Source organism: Protopterus annectens, chromosome 8.part0, assembly GCF_019279795.1.
Source record: "Protopterus annectens isolate FY-2018-M chromosome 8.part0, PAN1.0, whole genome shotgun sequence".
Lineage (NCBI taxonomy): Eukaryota > Metazoa > Chordata > Ceratodontiformes > Protopteridae > Protopterus > Protopterus annectens.
Window position 1 is genome coordinate 1,703,264,589 of NC_056741.1, and position 21,758 is coordinate 1,703,286,346.

Consider the following 21,758-nt stretch of genomic DNA (forward strand, 5'->3'; position numbering starts at 1 on the left):
GCTGTTTTAAATGTTTTTTTTTTCTCTTCCTCACTGCTATTTTCTGCTGTGTTAAATGTTCTCTATTGGTTCGCACTAAAACTGGGGTAGCTAGTAGCTGTAGCATAGACCACACTCAGGCCTGATACTTCTGGAGCTGTTTGTAGTGGTTTGTTCTGAGCACATTTTCCAGACTATCTTGGATTGGAAGGGGCCCATCTGCACTTTTGTGAGAACTGTGTTTGACTGACAATGGACTGATAAAGGAAGGCTGGTCTAGGGCTTGGAATAAGCATCCTCATTGGTCCTTTTGAATTAGCTTATGGTATATAAGCCCTGCATTTGAGCAGGTTTCTGCTCGTTTGTGCATTGTGCAGGACCGCTCACTGCCACGTAACTGTGAGCCAAAGCTGGACAGTTACATTCAACAAATTTTCCCTTAAAACCTAGGCAGAAACATCCACTCACTGAGCTCCTCTGTGATCATTTCTGAAAAGCCACCCCTAGTGACAACAGTCTTCAACCTAGCATTATGGACAGTTGGACTACCCTTGTTTCTCCCACTAACCTTGTTGACTTGGGTCTCTTGAGGCAGTGTAGCCATTGCTTCACGTACACAGATAACCCTCTACCAATAACACAGTCTAGTGTACAGTGCAAGAGATGCATTTACACCAAGAATATAGAATCCATGCTTTCTCTCCCTCACTCAAAACAGTAACACTGAGAAAGTTGTCAACTCACCTACCACTACATATTCACATAGTTCCACTACTCATACACATACCACTACTCATACACATTGTATGCATCAAGCATGTAAATCCACATATGTGGAGGTTCTCTCGTAAAACTTACCAAAACACAAGCCTGCTACAGCTAGCACAGTCTTCACAGCACCCATGACACACAGCAACACCAGTATCTCATCCACCAAGCCCATAAGGTGTAACACTTAAAAAAAAAAAAAAAAAAAAAAAAAAAACACTTTTTCTTGTCATTGGAGACTCAGTAGTGAGACACATGGATGTCCCATTCACCAGGTTGGACAATGAGAAAGTCATGGTCAGCTGCTTCTCTGGTACCAGGATTCACCAAATCACATATGGACTCTGGTCTCTCAGCAACAAGTACCATTATGATTCTGTCACAGTTCATGCTGGTGAGTGACCTGAGACATACCTCACTTGACTATATGAAGACAGACATGGTTGTGCTCTCCGAGTATGTGTCCCAGGCAAGTATGTCCCTAACCTTGAGCAGCATACTACCCTCACCTAGAATGATGCCACAGTATAAACAAAAAATTATTGATTGCAATAAGTGGCTTAATTTTTGGTGTCATTCCAAGTGGATCCAATTCCTTCTGCCTGGGAAATCATGGTTGACAAACCTCTCTGCCTTGCCAGAGACAGTTTGCACCTGGCACCCCTAGGCTTTCCGCTGCTGGCAAAGGTTCTTGCCTCCCCCATAGTGCCTTTTTAGGCAAAGTCTTGAAAACATTACCAACATGAAATTAACCAATCAGAACAAAATAAGGGTAATGCTGCTAAATGCTAGAAGCTTAAACCTAAAACTGAACTCCCTGGAAGCATTTCTATCACTAGAAGATGTAGATGTCTGTGCAGTCACAGAAATCTGGTTTAAAGCCTCATAGAGTACCCTGGCCCTTGCTAGGCTACAATGCCTTCCATACCTTTAGACCACAAAATGAACATGTGAAAACCAAAGGAGGTGGTGTTTCAGACTATATTAGAGATACATTCACCTCACATCTAGTGAGATGGGACAACTCCATGGAAATACTCCAGGTCCAGGTTGTGGTGGGTAAGACCCCCATTCAAGTCCTAGTCAGTTATAGATCCCCCTTCATTGGTCATGACACCCATGAAGCCTACTTAACCAAACTGAAGAAAATTCAAATTTTACTGAACACACTGGTTATGGGAAATTTCAATTATTCCACCATCAACTGGGAAACATACTCAAGCCCAAACTCTCTAGCACAAAAGTTTCTTGACTTTCTGAAAAGAGGAACAAACATTCTAGATCTCATCCTCACCAACAAGTGAAACAGGTACACTGCTGCAACTGTTGAACCCTCGTTAGTTAAAACTGACCAAAAATCAGTCATCTTCGAACTGACACACTAGAACTCACAAAGGGGGAAGTCAGACTAAAAAGCTTCACCATGGCAAGCTATACCCTCTGAGGTGAAGGCATAAATGCATTCCAAGCCCCACCCCAAGCTGAAAGTAGTAACTACGCCAAAGCATACACTAAAGCCCTGTACAATCACATGCATAAGTCTAATTTTTAATTTATTTTTATTTACATTTTCTGACCAGGTAGTGTCCGACCTGGCCACGTAGCCCATTTTTAGTGGAAACCCAGGGAGAAAAGCTCCAGCAAGTAGTAAATAGAAAACATAAGTGACAATAAAGTTGAAACAATAAAATATAGAAGTAAAAATAAAATGTAAGACTGTAGTACAATAATACATTTGGCTTACATAAAACAAGATAACATGTTCAAGAACAAAAGATTTACAACAACAGGAATTGAAAAGTGGCTAATTTTTTTTGGTTTTGTTACCCAAGGAGGAAAGAGCAGGGGAGAAGGCAAGAGAGGGAAAGTTTTATAAAGTTAGAATAAGTGGCAGCAGACAGCGAAGAAATTATCCAGGGACCATACAAGATCAGCGCCAGTGTTCAGTAAAGTGTCATTTTAGTAAAGATCTGAACTTGTGGTGGTCTGTGTTTTTTAGCATATGCTGGGGAGTCTGTTGCAGATGTTGGCAATTTTATGTGAGTAGAGTGAATCTCCACAGAAGTTGTTAGATTTAGTTACTTTTAGAATCAATTTGTCAGATTTGTATAAATTCGGCTGTACCAGATAGAATCAAAGCCAGAGCCCCAAGTAAAATCAAGCTGCCATGGTGGACTTCCATCGTCAACAAACTCTACAATAAACTCAAAAAGTTGCAGTCCAAGAAAACAAAGAAAAGGACCCGACAATGGAAAAAAAAACCCTCCTTCGCCTTAACAGGCAAATAAGACAACTTGTCAAATCTCCAAGACCTCCTTTGAGGGAAATCTAGCACGTACTGCCAAGGATAACCATAAGGCCTTTTAAAGCTATGTACATAACCTAAAGGGTAGAACCCAAGCATGTGCAGAACTGGTGGCCAATGGTATCATGCACACTGATCCCACAGAGATAGAGGACCTGTTAGTGGATAGGTTTGGTGAAAATTTCACTCCCTTAACCCCTCCTAACTTGAAACAAACCCTCCACCAACCCCCCCACCTTACATATCTGAAAAGTACATCCTCAAAGCCCTGTCCAAGGCAAAGAACATGACCTCTATGGGACCAGATGACATCCTAGGCTGTCTTCTAAACAGGCTAAAACATGAACTGGCATTACCACAAAGTACCTTTTTCAATCATAGCCTAACCACAGGCTTTGTTCCTGCAGAATGGAGAACAGCTACAGTTATTCCCCCCCCCCACAAATGTGGCCTAGCAACAGTCCCTGGGAATTACATACCCATAAACCTGACTAGCCTCACCTGTAAGGTCATGGAACGTATCATTATGGACCTCATAAACAAAGGCACAGGTGACCTCCAAACCCTGGGTCCTACCCAATTCGGCTTTGTGAAGGGCAAATCATGCCTGTTAAATTTGGTAGATTTCTATGAAAGTGTGACCTAGGCCATTAATGAGGGCAAATCTGTGCACACAGCATACCTTGACTTGACAAAGGCTTTCAACACAATTCCACATTCAGGCATTACCAATAAACCTAGTAAACTGAATGGAAACCCCTTTGTTGTAAGATAGGTTGCCAATTAGCTCACAAACCAGACACACACTATTAAAGTGGGTGACTCTACATCAACCAGCAGACCTGTAATCAGAGGGGTGCCACAGGGGTCATTGCTGGGTCACCTACTGTTTGGTATATACTTCTCAGAAGTTCAGGTCAAAACTAAAGGGTTGTGGCTGCAAGACTGCAGACAACTGCAAACTAGATGCAATTGCTGAATCCCCAAATGATGTCAGTATACTGTAGGAAGGTCTCGCACAGACCAACAACTGGTGTATTAGTCAAGGTCTCAAACTGAATGCAGAGAAATGCATCATCATTCCCTTCAGCACAAATAATGCCCATTCACACTATCAAATCAATAGCAATACCCTAAGTACCCATGAAGTGGTAAGGGACCTGGGATCATAGGTTGATCGCAATCACATGTCTATTGTTGTAAGGAAAACTTTCCACATAGCTCACCTGATTAGTATTACCTCAAGAGCAAAAAAAGCTATAACACCCCTATACTCAGTACTTATCCAGCCCATAATGGAGTATAACGACCCATTTGGTTATGTACCGTACTAAGCACCTACAGCAATTAGAGAGACCTCAGAGGTTTCTAACAAATATATTCAAGGCCCTCCAGCATGTGCCTTACATGGACTGACTAAAATCCTTGTCACTATACTCCGTATTGTATAGACTTCTTAGGAGAGACTTACGCTGGCCTGCACAGCAACCCAAGATCCAAACTTAATGAATATCATAAATCAAATTGGGCTAGGGCTACCTGTTCCAGGGACTTAAACTTGGTCTGCAACTTAAATAGGACATGTTGGAGGGACAGATTTATCTCCCAGCAACTGCCAAGTCTTTGGAACAGACTACCAATTCATGTGAAACAGAGCACCTCTATGACACCATTCAAGAGGAACCTGGATGAGTGGATGGGGCACTGTAAATTCTTATCAGGAATAGCACTCGCAAACTTTGATTTGCTAATGGTTTGCAGTGCATTTAGCAGACAATACACAAATAAAACTAAATTAAACCTAGGATCATATAATGTCAAGCAACTTTGGCACATTCCTTTCAAAATCTTTTAGTAACATGGACTCCTTTCTTTACTTTTCATATTTCAGTCAACCCAGCTCTATCAAATAAAAAAAATATCATGGCATCAGAGCTCCAGACCAGTATCAGGGTAAAGGAAGAGTCTGCCTTTTGCCACCATGTATATGGCAAAGTATCAGCAGCTAAGTTAAGTAACTGTCTGCTTTGAGCATGTGCTCTCAGTCTCCATCAGTCGGTTACCTCTGTAGAGTTCTAAACTCTAAGTTACAAAAACATTTGTAAATTTTACATTAAATTGAAGCATTTAAACAAAGCAATCATGGTCTCACTATGGCACTACAAACTGTGAATGACAGAAGTCACTTAACTGTTAGCACCCCTCCTGTGTAAAGGAGGGTTGTATGTACATCACCTTACAAAGTCAATGTTCTCTACTGTGACATATTTGGATTCTCTGTTACCATAACACCTACAAATCAGCAAAAATTAGAGGTCCTAGGTTGCATAGTACATCAGCTGTGCACACAGCTACCAATTTACTGTTTCTGCTATATACAATATGTCCATTTTGGAGAATAAAAGTTTTTTAATTAAGCATTTCAACTGGACACATTCCCTTTTTACAGCTAACAGGTAGTAGTGGTGGGAATGCAGGATAGCATAACAGAGGTCTCATTTTTGGCACCACCTTTTACTGCTTTCAGTCTGAAGGAGAAGGGATGTAGCAAAAAGGAAGAAAGAAAAAGCTCATCTCTTTCCTTACCACTTCTAGCAAGAGGAGGGAAGGAAGTTGATATTGTTTATTTTAATAGCCACTGAAGTTATTTAATGAAGAAGAATGTGATGAATGCTGCTGAAAAGGTTAATAGTCTGCAAGGTTCAGTGCAGTAATCAGACTTTGGTTTCAGCAAGCAGAAACTGCAAGCAGGCACCAGCAGCATTCATCACCATCATCTTTATTAAATAACTTACCAGTGGCGAGCCTAGCCTGTATTCAAACACAGGGGGAGTGATTCCTTGTTTAAGGTCACATCAGTAAAGGCGCAGTAACTAACATTTATGTATGTGACTGAGTCCTGAATAAGAGCACTTCAGTTTCCAGACATCTGGATCCAGAGTTAGACTGCTGTGCAGGAAGGAAGCAGTGCCATAAATTCTCCAGGTCTGTGAATTCCCAGGTTTCAAATCTGCAACTGCCAGCTTCATTTCACCAGCTTTTCAAGTAACTACAGAAGCTTTCTAACCATCTACAGCAAGCAGCGTGGTAAACTGTATCCCTGTAAAATTGGTATTTACATGCAGTATGGATGTGGTTAGACTGGGTAGTAAACAGAGTTTTACTCATAATACAGCAGAATGACCAGATAACATTTTAGACAGACTTTGTATAAACAGCATATTAGCAAATGTAAAACCTTATTAGGGCAAGTTGACAGTCAGGAATTATACAAATTGATTATATTTGACTGGTATCTATCAAAAACATGTGTGGTATGACAGTAAATGTTTATTGTGGGAGTAATATAAAACTGCTTTCTGTGTGCAATGTCAAAAAAGTAATGGTAAACAACCAGATAAGCGTGATACACTTGCATTATTTCCAAATGTTAAACAGTTATGTCCTGTCACCACATATCAAATGTTAATTTCAATGTTACAACAGCAGTCAAATCAGTTATTGACAGAATCTCCTGTACATCTTGTTACTCTTTAGACAAAAGTGGAATAAAGCCACTGCATAGCACAAAACGTATGAGGACAGGAGTGAGGTTCATGGTGAACCGACAGAACAATTTAATAAACTTCTAAAAGACAGACAAAAAGAGTTCATAAAGTTTAGAAAACATATACAAAGACTTTTTCAAAAGTACATAAGAGCTTTAGAGTCAGCAAAACAGGTTACTGAAAAATATCAGACAGCTCATGTAGAAATGCAAGACAAAAATAATCTGGTTAGTAAAGAGATGAAGAAAGAAATTCCAGACCTTACCCAGCAATTAGCTATGCTGACAGAAAATAATTTATAGTACGTTACATTTGGAAAATAGTGTACACAGCAGGATCTAATGTATGGACAAATAATTCCCAAATGTTTTAAAACTTTCATTAAGTTAAAGCAAGATGCTTATCAGTTAAACAGTAAAGTAGGACATATGACTGCCGTTCTTATAGCATATGCAGGGGCAGCCTCTCACAGCAAACCTGTTAAGATTATTTAATTTATTTGAAATGGTGATTTTGAAATTATCTGTCAAAGCTAAAAAATAAATAAAAACAGAACAGTTCTAGTGCACAGAAATCAAATCAGAGTAGTTAAAAGCAGTAAAGATTTGAAGTCACAAGACTGGCATGCATGTAATTTCTTTTCACATGAAGTACATCATCTGTTTAAAATGCATAAGAGCAAAAGGCAGACAACAGCAAATGTAAATATAACCATGTGTTAGTTAAGCCAATATCTATTTTGTTATTTTACAATATTATATTTTATTTTATAATAGCATCAAAAATAGTAGAAACCCTGGCAAAAAGGTATACAAAAGTAATACTACTAATATAAAGTTGTACTAAGTACATAATACTACAAATAAAACTCAAGGTAATTTCTCTTGTACAGAGGGACAAAAATGTTCTTAAAAACATTTCCTTAGACCACAGTGTCACTGTCTGGAAAACAGCCAGAGGGCAGGCACACATTCAGTTATCACAGCCTGAAGCAAACAAACAATACTGCAATAAAATGCTGCATACTATAGGGGGAAAAGGACACTTTCAATTTTACACTGACTGTGTAAACAGAGTCTAAAATAAAACTATGGAAAAATACATTAGCCTGCATCAATGATTCAATAATTATTAAAAGATAAAAAAAACTCCAGCTTTACAGCATATCGCCTACTCCGAGGTGATCTCTGCCTAACCTACAAAGCTATGTCAAACCCAGAGGTGTTGGACATGCTACACCTAAAGAAATCCCACTCCCTCTGAGCTAAACGGTCTAGGGACCTAAACCTTGTCACCATAATAAACAGAACATGCTGGAGTGATAGATTCCTGTCCCATAGACTTGCCATACTCTGGAACAAGCTACTTATCTATGTCAAGCAGAGTTCCTCATTAGCACTCTTCAAGAAAAATCTTGATGAGTGGATGGGAAATAGGAAATTCACCCCGGGGATCACTTCTGTGGACCTGCTCGACAGGGACACAGGAAAATAACCTTCTTGGGTGGCAAAAGCCAGGGAACCTTGTTTGCTAGGTTTACATACGCCCTTGGGCTGATAGCCTAGTACTCACCTATGATCAACCTTGCCTTTTTATTGTCAAGTAATCAGGGTACCATCAACATGTATGGTAGTGAGAGAAAAATACCAAGAAATAGCAATACATTTTAATGTTTCTGTAAATGTTTAATTAACAGGCTTCAGTTTAATATTAATGTCACTAAGTTTGTAAACTGGACTAAGGGTACATTACAGCCCATGTATGTACAAATGTAGAAAAATTCTGGGCAAGCAAAACTAATAGTAGATAATACATATGCCTGTTGTATGCTTTACAGTAAATGGTTTAATATGTAAAAAAAAAAAACATTCTCCAGTGTATAAATCATGTTTTCTACAACACTCTGTAAATCTAAGTAAATAGACAATTTTGTCATCAAGTTTTAAAATGTTCACAAAAATTGCTCCTCAGTTTGTTTGTATTGTATAAGTTTTTCTAAGCAGACACCCTTTGTGGGATGTCTTAGTAATATCACTCATTTAGGGTGGCAAATTATCAATGCTTTAATTGGGACAAGGGAAGTTTTATAAAATGGTATGCTGCATACTCCAGACCATGCTCAGTGGCATATTAATTTATGCAGTTACACATCAGAAATGCAAATGTGTGTGTTACATGGATAATACAATTAGAAGCAGGATGATAGTTAACTAAGACAGGGACAACTTGGTTATAAACAGAGTAATAGTTAACTAAGATAAGGACAACTTAGTTATAAGCAAGGTAATAGTTAACTAAGAAAGGGATGATACCTGCATCTCATAACACCAAACTATATTTGTGAACATCCATACAAAATAAGGGAACAAAACAAGCCCAATACAATGGTCCTTTCATTAGCCAGTGGGTCATTTGTGGTCTACATACACTCTTACTCAGTCAACTCTTTCCTTTCCCTTGTAAAGTATCTGCAGAATATGAATTTGCCTACATTTTCTCATTTTCCTGCACTCTTTGTTAATACCGCACACAGATAAAGTAGCTATTTAATACACTTATGAATTACGCATATATGAGTCCCAACTAAAATGCAGTCTGGACAGAGCTTGCTCAATCTCAGCAGAGGAAGGGATTCCAAATATAGCACAAAATGGCTAGATCAGTTCAGTAACAGATGTGAACTTTGACAAAGAACTGCAAAAAAATGTCCAACCCAGTTTCTAGTCTTGTGGGACAAGGTGGACAAAAACTAATCTTTTCTTCTTCTATGATAATACACAACTACATTTCCTTCCTTCTGCACAGGGTTTTCTTTTCAGGGCAGGTCCTGAATTAATGTCATGTTTAAAGTGCAAGGAAAAGCTAAGTAATTGTGAGGTCACACCGCTTGCTAACTTTCTTACAGTGATGTTAATTTGCTGTAACACAGCCAGATACACGCACTGATTTACAGGCCTCTTCTTTGGCAACTATCCCTCAGTATGTCAGTCCATATGTGAATGCAGAGACTGTACTGCGTACACTGAACCTTATTACTATCCCTCAGTATGCTAGTTCAGATGTGAATGTAGAGACTGCACTGAACACACTGGGCCTTATTACTCTCATTATGCTAGTCCACATGTGGATGCAGTGATTGCACTGAGAACAGCAGACCTTATTACTACCCCTTCAGTATGTTAGTCCACATGCAAATGTGGTGATTGCACTAACCACACTGGACCTTATTACTACCTAACAGTATGTTGTTCCACATGGAGACTACACTGAGCACACAGGACCTTATTACTACCCCCTCATATGTAACTACATTGACTGCACTGAACACACTGGATCTTATTACTACCTCTCAGTACGTTAGTGGACATGTGAATGTGGAAACTGCCCTGAGAATACTGGACCTTATTACTACTCCTATGTGTATTTAATCCATATGTTAATGTGAAGGCTGTAGTGAACACGCTGGGCATTATTAATGCCTCTCCAACACATAGGACTATAAATCTTGCGAGCACATAATTTTTTTCTAAACAGGAAACATTTACATTGAATTATCACTTATGACGTAAGCAATCATACATTTATATAAATGAAAACAAACCGGACTGACATATTTTCAGTTGCAAGCATTATACATAATATACAATCTTCTATGCAGTCATTGTCCAAGCACTACAAAGCTCATTTAACTCCTGCCTTCCCTTAAACCTCATTCCTCCTCTAAAATATTATTTGTGCATATATTGTTCCCACTATTCCCTTTTTTTTCTATGTACTTTGCTCCTACCCTTTTCACAAGACCACCACTTCCAATTTTTTTTCTCTCTGTTACCATATTCACTACTTTTGATAGGGGTGATCTAGACTGATTTCCATTTTCTAGAAACTGCTTTATGGACAGCCACCAGAATTAAACTCAGCAAGGTTTTATTATGTGTAGGCAATTCTGATTCTGTATCACATCTCAAAAAAAATTTTTTTTAGTTCCACCAATTTGCTCACCCAGTATTTCTGACAGAGTAGTCTGCAGGGAATTTTTAAAGTCTGCCAACTCATTATACTCCCCAAAAAATACATTCCCAATTACGTTTCTTCCCATCACACCTCCAATATTCACAGTCCATCTGAGGAAAATATTTTTGGAGTCTTCTTGGTGTATAAAAATACCTGTGCAAATACTTCCACGCAAAGATCCTAAATCCTTTAGACTTTTTTGCATAATTGTGAACCATATCCCCCCCATTGTTTCTTTGTAAAATTGCTTATCCAATCTCTCTTCCCAATCCTTTCTATTGTCATCTGATTCCTATTATCATGCAATATTTTATATGCCCTACTAATTATCCCTTTTTTAACAACAGCTGCTGTTCTAGGTTGTACTACAAAACTCTACTGGTGCTGGTCTTTTTCTTAGGATCCTTCAATTCCTTTCTCTTTGCCTATACTCTGATATCAATCCTTAATAGGGAAGGCAATCTCTAGTCTGCAGTTCAAATAAATAATTGGCCTCTTCCCATTCTATTACCTTTCCCACTCTATTTATTTGCTCCCAATACCTTTGTCCCTTTGCTAGTTTTCTCCAGTAAATTCCAAACCCTCTTGCCTATTCTCTGGACCCCTAATTGCAGTCATCCCTATTGGCAGAATGTACTTTATCCATTCCCATGTTGGCTCATTTTGTAGAATACTCTCTGCTAGTTTATGAATATAATAAAATATTCTCTACAGTTATTATTCTCCTTAATGATTTGCATCCAAAACCCCAGTGTCTCCTTATTTCTTGAACTTCTTCGTTTCATTATCATCTCTTTCCACTTTAAATTATAGCTTTATGCTTATGCTATGTATAGGAGCCTTAACTGTGCAGCTCAGAAATACCCCTTCAAATCACATAATCCGAAATCACCTCATTGTATTGGAAGGTTCAACTTATGCCACTTGACTTTTGCCCTCTTCCCTTCACAGAAAAAAATCCTTCAACTCTATTAATGATTCTCATCTGGTTAATAAAAATATGCCTGACTGGAGTATGAAACTAAAGGGACTAAACATTTTACTGCTTGTATCTTGCTATCCATACCCATGAAACAGAGCTTCCAGTTTCTCAGTATTATTTTTTGTTGGGTCTCTTTCCACATATCCTTAGCTGTCATAACAGAATTACTTTAATCCAACCAAATACCATGACTACAAACCAAAAAAAAAAAAAAAACAAACAAAAAATATGTACACTTAAAAAGTTAGTTAAATAGATAACCATGACCACCATCAGAGCCTCAAGGATTGTCCCTCTAAGGATCATAAGGTTACTAGGCTAATGGCCCTGGGGCCCTTACAAGCCTAGCCAAGAGTTTATCCCCAAAAAGAAACCTCAATTTGCATCTGTCACCCCTGTCAATGAGGGACACAGGTGGAATCCTTGGACAAATGTCTGGTTTTCCCATCCACTCATCAAGGTTGCTCTTGAAGAGGGTCAGTGAGGTGTTCTGTCTGACATGTATAGGAAGTCAAAACTGTTCTTCCAGCAGGTTTTGCTGATGTTGCATATTAGATTCAAGCCTTTCCAGTGGGTAATGTGTGAGGAGTTAGACTTACGACTATGGAGCATCTCTAGTATGGCAGGGTCCGAGATTGCCTTGTAGGTGAGACACAAATCACCCCTGAGCAATCTGTACGATACCGAACAGAGTGATAGTGATTTGAGCCTGTCCACATAGGACAGGTGTTGGAGGCCATGGATTCACTTTGTGAGGTATTTCAGTGGCCTTTCCAGCTGGTGCAGATGTCTGGAGAGGTAAACACCAAATGGGGCATTATACTCAATTACTGGTCTAATGAGAGAGTAGTACAGAGAGGTAATAGCCTCCTTTTTCCTGAATACAATCCCTTTACTTAGGAGATGAACCAAGTAAAAGGCTTTTCTGACCACTGCCGCTACATGATGGTCGAATATGAGGTTATCAACCCAAGTGCCCAGGTCTCTCATCACAGGTTGTGTGCTTAGGGGGTTGTTGTTGATGTGGTAATCAGCTGAATGGTATGTTGATACTTTTTTTTTTAATTTAGCTTGAGGTCATGACTTTGGCACCAGTCATTAGTTGGTGTGAGACCCTCTTGCAGTATGTTAACATCATTTGCGGAGTCAATGGCAGTACCCAACTTACAGTCATCCACAAACTTGGTCAGCCACAGGCCTTTTGTCTTTGCCTGGACCTCTGAGAAGTAGATGCCAAACAGTAGGGATCCCAGGATAGATCCCTGGGGAACTCCACTAGTGAGAGGTCAGCTATCAGAGGTGGAGGCACCTATTTTTGACTGTCAGTGAGCCACCTGGCCATCCACCTGATGAGATAGGGATTTATGCCAAGTTGTGTTAGCTTTTGAATGATGCCCGTGTGAGAGACTGTGTCAAAGGCATTGGCCAGGTAAAGGTAAGCTGTATGCACTGACTTTCCCTCATCTACGGCCTTGGTGAAAGCCTCAAAGAATTCAACCAGGTTTACCAGGCAAGATCTGTCCTTGATGAATCTGAACTGCATGGGGTCAAGTGCTTGGAGATTGCCTATGTCCTTGTTTATGAGCTCCATAATAGTATGTTCCATGGTTTTACAGATCAGACTTGTCAAGCTAATGGAGTAATAGTTTCCAGGGTCAGTAGTGACACCACCTTTGTGCAAGGAGATGCCAATGGCAGTTCTCCACTCTGCTGGAATAAAGCTTGTACTTAGGTTGTGGTTGAATATGGTGCTCAATGGCAAAGCCAGTTCTTGCTGGAGATGGTGCAGAATACAGTCTGGGATACTACTAGGTCCCATGGAAGCTGTGTTCTTTGCCTTGCATAGGGCCTTTAGTGCTTGATCTACAGAGATGTGAGGTGCAGGACAGGTATTGGGGATGCTGAAAGGGCCTTTGGGGGGACAGGAGGGTGAGGTGTGCACTGAACCTATCTGCTAACAGGTTGGCTAAGTCAACAGGATTGGTATAAGTGACACTGTTAAGTACTAATTCAGAACAAACTTGGGATTTGCCATGGAGGTTCCTGACATAATTGAAGAAGGCTTCGAGGTTTCCCTTTGTTTAATTGGCTTTGGAGGCTTTCACTATTGATCTAATTTGCTTGTTGAGGCTATGGAGGGAGTTTTTCCAATTTGGAATATGTTCCTTTTTACCCTTGGACAACAGTTTTTTTCCTTTTGTTGTAAAGCCTGTTGATAGAGGATGTCCACCAAACAGGTTTGTGTTTCCTTGAGGAGCAGGTTTTGGTTCTATTGAGTATGGCTGAGTCCATGCAGTTGTACAGGTGTTTGTATACTGCACCAATGAACTGTTTAGCATAGTTGCCCGCATCCTCTGAGGGGGCAGTGGTGTGAAGCATTGTAGTCAACTTTAGAGAAGCTTTTTAGCTTGATTACAGTTGGGGGGATTGGGTGGGATAGAAACCTAGAATGATGCAGTCCGATGATCTGATCTCACCAGGGAAGAACATACTATGGGAGTGTGCATGTTGGTGAGAACCAAGTCCAGAATGTTATCTCCCCTTGTGGGGGATGAAAAAAGCTGGTCTAGTGTATTAGAATTGATGATGTCAACGAATCGCTGGGCAAGTGCAACAGTGCAGGAATAGTTCATCTAGTCTATGGTGAGGTAGTTGAAGTCACCAAGGATCAGGGTGTTAGGGGGTATCTTAATGGAGTTGAGTAGATCCAGGTAAGAGGGATGGGTATCCTGAGTCATGGAGGGGGAAGGGGTCTATAGTTGGTTATAACTTGTATGGGTGTATTGCCAACTGTTAGCTTTACCTGGAGTAGTCCCAGTGCATCATGCTGGCAAACCATTCTGGAGGTGTGTCTGTTCTTAATGACGGTAGAGACTCCACCACCCTTAGTCTTCCCAACCTCATTTGGGGGTTAGAATATGTGGAATGAGGTATAGCCTAGTAAGGCAGGGATGCTCTTTGCAACCCTGAACCAGGTTTCCTGTGACAGCAGGGACATTGGCATCTTTCAGTGCAAGGAGAGCCTCCAGTGAGTGCATTTTCAGGGTAAGGCTCCTAGCTTTTAGCAGCATGACCTTCAATTTGCTTTTTGATAGATCTTTTATGTTGGAAGATTTGTCTTTGGGACTTTGCCTAAAAAAGGCACAATGGGGGAGACAAGAGCCTTGGCCAGGATCTGGAAACCTAGTGGTGACAGGTGAAGGACATCTCTGCCAAAGCATCGAGGCCTGTTGACCATGTCATCCCAGGCTGACAGATACTCCATCCCCTTGGAATGACACCAGAATGTAGGATGCTTGTGGAGTGTTTCCAGAATCCTTTTTAACCCATACTAAATACTTCATTGTAGCATGTCTCCATAAATATAGGTATATCTGAACCAATCCTTCTGTGGGTTCATTGTTTACAGCTATTGCCTTTGTTTTATCTTCACTGATTTTCTATCCTGAAAAAGACTTGAAACTGTCTCAGAATGTTCCACAACACTGAAATATCCTTTTCTGGTTTTATCAGGTAAAAATAGCACCTGCAAATCAAGTCAACTTTTCTTGAGTACCATACCAATTATATCCTTGAATTTCTGAATCCCTTATTTTCTTTGCCAATGGTTTTAAATATAACGCAAATAATGAAGGGGAGAGAGGGCACCCCTGCCTGGTTCTTCTTTTCAAACAGAACTTGTCAGGGAGGACCCCCTCCACTTCAATTTTCACCTCCAATCCCTCATATTCACCTAATTAACCTTATTATTATGTCAGGGAATACAAAAGCTTCCATTTCCCTACTCATAAAATCCTATCTTACTCTGTCAAATAGATTTTTCTGCATCAAAACCCATAAACAACTGTGGTATTTTCTTACATTCCATTTTCCTCTGGATCATCATTGTTCTGTTACTGTTGACAAATGTTTGCTTCCTCTCCACAAAACCACACTGATCCATATCTATAAAATTTTGGCATCACCTTTCCCATTTTTTTAGCCATTACAGACAAACACTTTACAACCATGGTTTATAATCAAAATTGGCAGATATGAAACTGAATCTGATGGATATTTACCATCTTTAGGTATTTATAGCCACCACAGCTTTCTTCCAGGATGTTGATGCTTTTTGTTTTAATACACGGTTAAGCAAAACTTCTAGATCTTTATCACTTTCTTCCCTCCTAGCTTCCAAACCTCCACTGGAATACTATCTATTCCTGAAGACTTTTTTTTAGATTAGTTATACATCATCATTTTTATCTCATCTCTTCCTATCCTGTTAGTAATTGAGGCTCATCTACCTCTAACTTTGGCATATTTAATTTTTCCATACACATTTCCATTTGTACTTTTTCTTGATTTCTACATTTCTCTGCTTTACACAGATTTTCATAAAGTTTCCAAAATATTTCTAATAGTTCTACAAGATATCTGGCAATTTTCCTTGTTATCAGCTCCCTGAGCTTGGCAATAACCCTTTCAACTTTCTGTTTCTTGAGTTGTTGTGCTAAAAGCTTTTATGCTCTGGAGATGTTATCAAAAAACAGTTGCTTAAACAGTAATCTTTCTAAACTTATGCATATTACCCAGGTATTCCCTTATTTTTTAACACTGTGCAGTTAAGGAGCACATAATCAGTCACTGGTCCTGTGCTGTTCATTTACATGAACTACCTCTCACCATGTAACAGCACTTTAGCTTTTGGCAAAGTCTTAAACACAAACCTATTTAACTGTTTTGATAGAAATCATTTTAATCTGCTTAGTTGTGATATGAATAGTCTCTGCAGGCATCTGACTACAAAAAAACTGTCACTTGGGAACACGTCACCTTTGAGACTGCAAACCAAATAGACCTCTCGCTTTTTAATCCTCATTTTTCCCCACAGTATAACAGTGCCACTTAGGATATGGATAAATAAGAGTACAAAACAGTAGTGCGACCAGTACTATGTGGTACAGAAACATGGGTAATAAAGGCAGAGCAGTTGGGGAAGCTAGAGGTGATGGAGATCAAGTGCCAGAAATAGGTGATAGGTGTGGCACAGACAAAGAAATGAAGGCATAACAGCAGAAGCCAAAGTTGTTGAAATTGCAGAAACAGTAAAAGGGAACAGATTACAATGGTCCATGCACATCTGCAGAAAGCAGAAGTCGATCTGGTGAAGAAGATATGGGACAGATAGGAAGGCAAGAAAACGAGGGCATCCAGCAAAGAGGTGGATGGACTGCATGAGAGAAGACATGCAACACTCGGGGATAAGTGTCAAAGACGGTAGGAGAGTGACATTGAACAGAGAAATGGCAACAGTTGATGTAACACCTCAAACCCATGTAGAAAATGGGACAAAGGGGGCTGATGATGATGATTAGGATCTGTGATCTCATTTGTGAAATAGTAAAAGTATAAGGAATTCTGATGAATATACAGAATATGCCAATATTCACAGAACTAAAGTCATAGGATCATCTTCACATTTTATGCTGATTTCATGAGGCATGACACAGTACATTTCTTTCAAAGTACAGAAAAGTAACAGGGAAGCCAAATGGCCTTTCCATCTTTAGGGACCTTTAGAGACTTAATCAGAATTATTGGTAGGCATTTATAGTACACATTTAAATGATAGTTGTCAAAAGGGGTTATCCATGAGCCACTATTCATTTACTACCCACTGAGACACAAAATAGATACAGTTTTCTCCTTCTTCCTGGGTAAGAAGACTTTGCCCTTCCCATTTTACAAAGTACCAAAAGTTCACTTTATATGTTTTGGATATCTGCTGGTAGGCAACATGCATTTCCAGTCTCAACACAGTACAAGAACATAGGTGATATTCCCAACTATACAGAGGTATCAAACTCTTAAAACACTCCACAAAAGTACTAGATAGAGTGTGCTTGACAAACAAATATGCAGAGTAATAAAAGCAAGATGGGAAATGAGCAGTCGTTCAGATCAGGATGCAGTACAGCTGACCTGATGTCTTCAGTGAGATGGACAGTAAAGAAGGTAGAGATGAGGACAGAGCCCAATTGGACGTTCCTAGACTTAGAGAAAGCATATGACAAGGTCCTCTGAAAGCTCATTTAGGAAGTCCTATGATTGTGTGAAGTCCAGAAACAGAGATAGAATTAATGCAGACTATGCAAAAGGACCCAAATGACACAATTTCCAACAATATTTAGACTCAACAAGGGATTCCGAGTGGGAGTGGGGGTGCATCAGGACTCAGCTCTGAGCCCACTACTGATGGACTACATCAGCAAACAGGTTGGAGAGAACAGATTAACAAAGCTGCTGTATTCAAATGATGTGATAAGCACATTCTGATAAAGAACTTCACAATATGATAGGGGACTGGAATGCGAAAAGTACAGTTGTGTACACTTACCATAAATGTAGATGCTGGAGTGTATTCACTGTTGCAGTAATTACATTTGGGTAATCTGCTGGCAGGTTGCCCTCAGTTGGCCTGAATAACAAAGTCTTGGGTCCTGCGTCAGTTGCTGTCTCCTCTTCCATGACATCAGGTCATCAGGGGTACAAAACATGCAGCCGACACCATTTTATTCAGTTTTTCTTGCCCTAGATGTCAGGTGCCCCCCACATGGGGAGCAAAATTATATATATATATATATATATATATATATATATATATATAAATAAATAAACAGTAAATATATAAACATGCATCTTTAGAAACATAAACATTACCTTCATATAAAAGCAAATACACCACAAAGGCTTTTGTGTATAGTGAAGGAAAGAAAAGGTATAAAAAGGGGGAAGCCGGGTGGATAACCCGGACTGCAACAGTGAATACACTCAGACATCTACATTTATGGTAAGTGTACTCAACTGTACTATGTTCTTCGTGTTTCACTGTTGCAGTCATTACATTTGGGTAGAATCCCAAAGCTATGGATGGGAGGAAGCAACTAAACAGCATTAGGAGCGGCTATAAGGCCCTGCAGAACTGCAGTGGCAAAGCCTGCCCTGGATTTGGAGAAGAGAGGCAAATGATAATGCTTTGTGAAGGTATGAACAGAGCTCCAAGTAGCAGCTTCTAGAATGTCTTTGGTTGGAACCCCTCTGCGAAAAGCTGCTGAAGTAGAGGCAGCCCTGGTGGAATGTGATCTGATCCCCTTGGGCACAGGTTTACCATGGTGCAAGTAGCAGAAACGAATGCAGTGGCTTATCCACTTAGAGATAGTCTTCTTTGATATAGCCTTCTCCTCTGACCCTGCAGCAAATGCTACCAGTAGTTGCTCAGACTTTCTTAGAGATTTGGTCCTGTTTAAGTAGAATCTTAGTTCTGTGTACATCCAATGAATGCAGAATCCGCTCCCCCTTGTTCTGCGGATTTGGGTAAAATGTTGGCAGGTGAATGGTCTGGATAAGAGCCACACTGGATACCACCTTAAGCAAAAAAGAAGGATTGGTCCTGAGGGACACCCTGTCCGTGTAAAATATAATAAAAGGCTCCACTGCCATGAGAGCCTGTAGTTCTGAAACCCTTCTAGCTGAAGTGACTGCCAAGAGAAAAGCTGTTTTCCAAGATAGAAATTTTATATCCGCAGTAGCTGCTGGTTCAAAAGGAGGCAGGGTCAGTTTTTCCAGCACAAAATCAAGGTCCCATGCAGGAGCTGGTGATCTTCTGGGAGGCCTTAAATTTTTGGCCCCTCTAAGATACTGTTTAAGCAGAGGATGAGAAAAGAGGGGAGGCCGAGATGGCAGAGGCATGGATTTTTACTGAAGAGAAGGATAGGCCCTTGTCAAGAAACTCAGTCAAATATTGTAAAATCTGAGGAATATTGGGCTTTGCTGTGTCTGTTCCTTGTGCTTGGTTCCATGCACAGAATCTCTTCCATTTATCAGCATAAGAGTTTCTAGTACTAGGCCTTCTGGCTTCCAAAATGACATCCATCACAGATTTACTGAGAGGTGGTGTTTGAATAATTAGTTGATCAGCCATGCTGCAAGATTCAAAGTTTGGAGCTGAGTGTGCAGAATTTGATTGTTCTGCTGAGACAGTAGATGAGGCATTTGAGGCAAGTACCATGGAGGAAGCTGAGACATATTCCTTAGAAGTGGGTGCCAGTGCTGGCGAGGCCAGTCCGGAGCCACTAGGTTCATTTTTGGTTTTTCCTGTCTGACTTTTAGTAAGACCTTGGAGAGTACAGGCAGAGGGGGAAAGGCATAGACTGATAGGTTTCTCCAGCTGAAGGATAGAGCATCCACTTTCCATGCTTTTTTGTGATGAGGTCTTGTGCAGAATTTGTCCAACTGATAATTTTGGGGAGAGGCAAATAGATCTATGTCTGGGCTCCCCCATTTCTGTGTTAACATGCTGAAGATTTGTGGATCCAGTTTCCATTCGTGCGGGTCCATAAGATTTCTGCTTAGGTCATCTGCCAGAGTATTTTGCTTTCCTGGCAGGAACTGAGCTTGAAGATGTATTTGGTATGTCAAGGCTGTGTTTCACAAGGTCATGGCTAGTCTGCAAAGGGGGTAGGAATGTGTACCCCCTGCTTGTTTATGTACCACATAACTCTGGTATTGTCCGTCTTTATCAGTAGTTGTCCTGGATGAAGTAAGTCCTTGAAGGCTGTCAGAGCATTCTGAACAGCTAGCATCAATTTCTGGTTGATATGCAGATGCATTTGATTTTGGCTCCATTTGCCCTGAATACATCTCCCTGCCAGATGGGCCCCCCAAGCATAGACTGATGCATCTGTAGTTAGGTTTGGGTGGCAGGGGGTAGAGTGAATGACAGTCCCTTATTTTGGTGACATGTCTCTGCCCACCAAAGAAACTCCTGTTGTAGGCAGGGAATGAGAGGAATCAATGTTTCCAGACTGTGACAATGTTGACTCCATAAACTTTTTAGGCACCATTGAAGTTTCCTCATATGCAGTCTCACATATGGAATTAGTAGAATGCAGGATGCCATGAATCCCAAAGCCTGCAGAATTTGTCTTGCAGATAACTTAGTTTTTGTTGCCATTTGTTTGAAGTATGTTGTCAGTTGCCTTTGTTTGTCTGGCATGAGGTAAGCCATCTGGGCAGTTGTATTCAAGCTTGCACCGGGAATGTAATCATTTGAGAGGGTACCAGTTGTGATTTCTTTTCATTTATGGTGTACTCTAGGCATGCTAGAAGCCTTTTTACAAACGCCAGATGTTAAAGAAGAGTGTCCTTGTCCTCTGCTTGAATGAGACAGTCGTCCAGATAAGGATAAATTTGAATGCTTCTTTGTCTGCAGAATGCAATTACTGGTGCCAGGCACTTTGTAAAGACCCTGGGCGCAGTAGATAAGCCATAGGGCAGTGCAGAGAATTGGTAATGCAAAAAAACCTGCTTTGAAGCGGAGGTATCTTCTGCATGATTCCCTTATTGTGATATGCATGTATGCCTCTTTTAAATCTAGAGTTACTAACCAAGCATTCCTGCCTAGCATAGGCAGTAGCTATTGTAAAGTCAGCGTTCTGAATTCTGGAATGTCCAGAAATGTGTTCAAAATTGATAAGTCCAGTACTGGATGCCATGAATTGTCTTTTTTGGGTACCAGGAAAAGTCTTGAATAAAAACCTTGTCCTTTTTCCTTTTCTGGTACCAGTTGAATAGTCCCCATATCCATGAGGGACATGACTTGTTTCTGGGCCTCTGCCAACTGGTTTTGTGGCAGATCCGGCCATCCACTTGGAATTGGCAAAGTATGGAAATGAAATCTGTACCCCTGGGATACTATGTTTAATACCCACTTGTCCTGGGTAATTAACTGCCAATTTTGTGCATGAAGTGCTAGTTTTCCCCCCAAGTGGGCTGCCAAAAGATAAGTGGTAGAGGAAAGTCATTGAGACTGCTTACTGTAGGGTTGTGTTTGTTTCCTCCAGATTTGGAGGTGGAGGCACCCCATTGCTTTGACCTGTAAGAACCCTGTGATCAGTATCTGGAGCCTTTTGAGCACCTGGATTTGCCCTGAGTGGCTCTGTTGGACGTAGGAAAGGACCAATTTTTACTAGGCCAGTGTCTACTGAACCTGGGTGGCTGCACTTGCAAGAAATCTTTTACAGTTTGCATAGATTTAGCTTTGTCTTCCATTTTCTTTAAAAAGTACAGTTTTGTACCTACCATAAATGTAGATGTCCGATAGGTATGCATCTGCAGT

The 21,758-nt window shown here is 40.3% G+C and overlaps 1 protein-coding gene across 1 annotated transcript in view; it reads right to left on the reverse strand.

Moving 5' to 3' along the window:
- LOC122809609 overlaps positions 1–21,758 on the reverse strand; it is a 462,513-nt gene that overhangs the window by 262,284 nt on the left and 178,471 nt on the right. The gene's annotated exons all lie outside the window — the stretch shown is intronic.